We start from the raw sequence: 5889 nt of genomic DNA, 5'->3' as shown, positions 1-5889 counted from the left end.
TTAAAATACCCAGATGTGACGCTTCGCAGGGACATGAAATGGAACGATCACAAAGGCTCAGTCGTGGGTAAAGAACGGTACAGACCTCGGTTGATAGGTAGAATACTTCTGAAATGCAATGAGTCTACAAAGGAGGCTGCTTACAAATCAGTCCAGTGCGATCCATCCCAGAATATTACTCAAGTGTGTGGGATCCATACCAAATAGGACTAGCAGGGGCGTGTTGAATGTATACGGTGGAGGGCAGCACCAACGGCCACAAGTTTTTTTGACCCCGGGAAAGTGTTACAGAGTTTTTAACCTTCCCTTATAAAATAAAAATGATAATTTTTTGTTAATATATTAACTTATGAAAACATAAATTTTGACGTTAGCAGCGCTACGCCATGGCCCTGTGAAATCAATCTAAATCTGTCCGTCAGAAATAAACTCAAAAATTCTTACCTCTTGATGGAGTTGCCAAATAACACTGTCTATATATCTGCTCGCAAATGGCACAGCTTAGTGCAATGCTGGCCTGTCTACTAATACTGAACAACCTTTATCTGAGATCTGAATTATTAGAAAAATTGATTTTACTTATTGCCATAGCTGCACAACTGGTCGTCTGATTCCTAAAGAACGTATGACTATGATCTGAGAGAAGTTCTGAAATATTTAAATTAAAGTAAACGACTGGATCGGGACTGGCAATGACTTAAGGCAAAATTATTTTTCCTTTTTTTTTTGTTGACCGGTAAAAATTATATACTGAAAATCTTTTACATTACTGATAAAGACCTGCAATCGATTAATTGAAAAATTAAATATTACAAATCTGGGTCAACTGGTGCTCACGAATCACAAAAAGATTGAAACAAATTCATATTAACATCTCAGACAAGTGACTTAACTACGCGCATGTCTATAAAAATAATAAAATTTACCTCACAATATATGGCTATGAACTGCGCTGCACCAGCGAGAGACTGCAACTATTCTGTAGCAGCGAGCGACTGCAACAACTGCCGAGGCTGCTCTGACCTGTGACTCTATTGCAGCAGAGATATTTTCTGTCGCAAGCAGCGCGTGAGCAATACATCTAAATTACATTTGCTCCAGGCAGGGTGGTGAACCCCTTACATAACCCTCCAGTGGGGGGTAAAAATTTGGAAGCGATGGTGAGTCAATTGGACTTGCCATGAGTAACAAATTTTTCTATTGTAAACAGATATGGAATATTTTGTTTACTAAGTCTACAAAATGAGTTATGGTAATTTAATGTAAATATGTTTTACGTAGTTAAAGAGTATATATGAAATCATTGTCAAATTATATGAGTACTGAACATATAAAGATAGTTATGAATATTAAGAATCAGATAAAGTTCACATGCAGTTTCACTTCAAATTATTCTTTAGTATCTTTTATAAGAAGAAGGTGAGGAATGGAAACGATAGCATCATGGTTGTAGGACAGTTATTTGCACATAGCTGCATTGAAAAGTCCGCATCTTTTCACAGAAGCACAACATCAAGTGTGGCAATCTGAAGGTCTCTTTTCCGAATCATTTATCAGTGTAGCCCAGACAATGAAATGTAGTATTAATATTGTATATTGCCCTTTTAGTAGTACATTAGGTACACCAAGCAGTAGCCCAATAATAACATCTCCGTTGGTCAGTGTGGTGGACAGCTTGATATGTCAACACCACATTCTTGTAGAATCCATAATCTGTACATCAACGCAGAATAAGTGCAAAAAATCCAAAAAGAGTACTCCATGACCATGAGGATGGGCAGGATATAGGAAAGTCTCATTAATTGGTGATAACTGGGTCAGATGTTGAAGGATACATTTAGTCTTATAATATTTTGTGAAAATTACGTTATTGACATCAATCTAAAGTAATAAAGTATAAGCCGAGTTTCTGTCCTGTAACATATGTAAGGTAAGTCCACATGAGCATTCCATTGGCGGTTTTACATTGATATGTACTTGATTTGACATAATAAGTAGATCATGAAAAATTTTATTTTTATGTTTCCCATTTATGTGGCTTTTAGGAAGCCTTACATGACAATTTTACAAAATTTTGTGGCCTTCAGAGGCCCAACAATAAAATTAAAACATTTAATAAGTGTAACATAGAAATCATCAGTAGTAATCTTATATATTCTTAGCTGGAGAAGTGTTGGCACTCACTGGCCTGTCAAAATTTCACTAACTGATACAGAAAGACAAAACGTTACAGATTCATGGCCACAGGAGAAACGTTTAAGTCTTTGTCATATCCCTATCATATATCAGACAGCTATATCTCCCGGATCGTTATGAACGTTTTGAACGTATTGAGAACAAAACTGATACCAACAACCTTGCCCTCGCCAAATGAAAGTACTTTTAAGCTCGTTGAACAAGATTTCTGGCAAAAATGGAATATACCAAACTGTGTGGGTAGTGATGGCAAACATGTGCACATAAAAGCACCAAAAAACAATGGATCTCTTTTTTTCAACTATAGAAATTACTTTTCCATTGTTCTGCTTGCAATAATTGACGCCAATTACAAATTCATCGTTGTAGATGTTGGTTCTTATGGCAAAGAAGGTGACAGCCGTATTTTTCAAAAATTCGAGATGGGGAAAAAGATTGCCACAAACAATTTTAATTTCCCTGCATCTAAATGGTTTCCCAGCACTGACATTTTAATGCTGCACTTCATAATCGGCGATGAAGCATTTGCGCTTAGTAATTACGTGATGAAGCCATACTCTCGAAGATTTGCACGATTGGATCTGGAAAAAGAAATTTTTAACTACCATTTGTGTCGTGCTCGTCGAGTTGTAGAAAACGACTTTGGGCTATTGTCTCAAGTATTTAGAGTGTTTTACACACCAATTGCAATTTTACCAGAATCAGTTGATGACCTGATTATAACAGCTTGTTGCCTACATAATGTTGTGTGAGATGCTTATCTTGATGATCAAACAGTTCCCTTCTGTCAGTGTGAAACACCGACTCAGTCAACAAGTATGACAGAATTGGCGCATAACGGAGGTTTTACAAACAGTGTTGGATTTGAGGTGAGAGACAAGCTTAAACGGTTTTCTATAGTACAAAGGGCGGAGTACAGTGGCAATGCTGTAAATAATGGTGATTGATCTTCGTTGAACTTATGTAGTTAATTTGAATACTATTTACAAGAGACATACATAATGACATGTATATTTTTTTTATTTACGAAATTAATTCGATTATATATCACGCTTCTACATACCTACATAAATGCAAGTACTTGGCAAATAAAATATGTCGGTAAATAAATAATACTCACTGTTTTTGTTGAAATCCTTCCCTACATCTTTCCATATATTGTCCTTCGCAAGTGTATTTTTGTATGCATCTGATTTGACATCATATAGCTGGGGGTTGACGCAGACCAAATTGATCAGTTTTTCGTCTTCTTCGCGAGCAAAATCCATATTTACGCTCGGCGACATGCGACCATACTGGTCTGGGAGCAGCAGTGTTGCCCGTCGTGTGCGCGACAGGTACAGGCAGGCGTGACGCGCAGCGCGACACGAGCTCACATAAGAAATGATGGAAACCAGTAGTGTCGCTGTCGCCGGGCGACACTTCTCTCTGTCGCCTGGCGCTGTCGCTGCGCTCGGAATGTTACCTTTATACGGCACCTTGCGATTAGAGTTGAAATAATGGTTTTTCTGTGCATATTGGTTTCCTTGTTGCTGAGACCGGTATTACACTGTCAAATTTCTTTGTCAAAAATCTTTGACAAAAATCTTTGTCAAAGATATTTGATGGTGTAATAGGGAACTTTGTCAAATGTCGAGCAATATTTGATCAAATCTAGGGCCTCGCTGTAGATTTGATCAAAGAATTCGCTTGTCTTCTGTTCACTGCAATGTGACATGTTGCCACATGGAGCACTAGCATCGCTGCAGCGTTCTGTCGTCTGTAGTGTTTTTATAAACATTGCCGGTAAATACAATTGGTGTGTGTGCCGACAACTACAGAATTAATAGAGATGTATGAAGCTGATGATGCGCTATACAATGCAAGGCACCCTGAATACAAAAATAGATTAAGAAGATTGGAGACCTAACATAACCTAACCCTCTCCTGTAGCAAGGAATCAGAGTGTTGCACTGAGCCTGTCTTCTGCAGATGTAGCAGTTCTTAAGTGAATATTGTGCTTTGTGATATGAGGATACACTGAGCACATACAGAAATGTATGCTCATCCATTCTTAAGTAATTGATGTACGACTTGACGTCCTCCACTATAAGCTCACGTAACAAGTTTTGTTGAATGCTTTTATCATGTCGTCGTAAAACGCACGGCTTCACCTAGGTGTGTTTCCTTTTTTTCCGCCTGCTTCTCTTCCGCATGTGCACTCAGTGCAATTGTGGTACATGCAACTGCTGCGATTAATAACAAGTTGTTGTTGTCAGCCATCTTGAACATTGACGAAAAATATGATGACAGTGTAATACCCCTCTAGCGCTACATCAAAAATCTTTGTCAAATATATTTGACCGAATATTTGATCACATCTTTGATCAAGTCTTTGACAAAGAAATGTGATAGTGTAATACCAGCCAGAGCGTTACTGCTCGGCTATACGTGCAGGCAGCGTAACATCAAAGTTTGGCTGACCTTGGAAATTACATTGTTGTTTGGGTATGCCAACTGGCTGGTTATGCTGTTGTTGTGGGAAAAGCCTCGATTGTTGCCAAAATGTGTCTGTGGTTGCTGACAAATTTGTGCATACTGCTGTCTGTTATTAAAGTCGTGCTGGTGGTTCTTGTCAATTCCTGAATGTCTATCTCCCTTGCTATTAAAATAGCGTGGCTGGTCGTAGTTGCCATATACTTGTTGCCCTTGGTTATGCCGTGAAAAACTTTTATTTATGAATCAATTATCTGACTGCTGGACTTCCAAAAGCTGTAATAAGTCTCTAAATGCCGAAATGTTTTCTTTCTGTTGTCCAGTTAAGAGCGATACTATTAACGATCATGATAATTTCGAAATACATAGCTGGATTAGTGTTTACTCGCTGTATGGTCCATATAAATATTGGTTTTTCTGTACCATATGTTCAAAGAATTGCGTGATAGTGGAGAAATTCGAGTTTTCATAATTCAGTAGGCTGATTAACTCATCCTTGATACCGTGCTGTGTCGTTTTCGACCAATACGCTGACAGATAAGCATTTTGAAATTCTTCGACTGAGTAACACTGTCTTGCGATAGGTCTCATTCGAGTTGCTGGTTCACCTTCTAAAAAGCTGCAAATAAATTCTAGCTTGTGCGTTACAGGCCAAGTTGGTGGAAATGCAAAAGTAAATTATTGTATCCAGTCCAAGGGGTGAATTTGTGTCTTAAATTTCCTAACGGATAGAAAGTGCTTGTAGTCAGAATTGTCGTCTCTAAATGTTTGAGCAAGATCAAGGTTGTATAAGAATGTGTTTGTCTGTGTCTGTTCGGAATCTAAGTCACGTACTCTCTGTAATCTAGCTAATTTGTGATGGCTGTGGGATTGTGAAAAATGTTCAGAATGTGGCGTATGCTGTCAGATGTTATAGGCTGAAACTTTTTCATTTCTGTCATTTTATGCTGTAAACATGACGTTTTTCGACGTAGCATATTATTGGATGTACCTAACTCACTGATTGTTTGCTGAATATTTTTAAATTTTTGTGTCTGATTGAAGGAAACTGGTGACGTATCATCTCATTTAATGTCATTATTGTTCTCGATAACGTCAACTCTACTGCCTAATTCATCAAATTTTTCAGATAGTGCTTTTAGCTGATTGTCATTTCTGGCGTCACAAGCATCAATTTGTTTTTGCAATTAACGTGTGGTTTTATTTAATTTCTTAATG

The sequence above is a fragment of the Schistocerca piceifrons genome, chromosome 7, assembly GCF_021461385.2.
Source record: "Schistocerca piceifrons isolate TAMUIC-IGC-003096 chromosome 7, iqSchPice1.1, whole genome shotgun sequence".
NCBI classification, from domain to species: domain Eukaryota; kingdom Metazoa; phylum Arthropoda; class Insecta; order Orthoptera; family Acrididae; genus Schistocerca; species Schistocerca piceifrons.
This window is presented reverse-complemented; position numbering follows the sequence as displayed.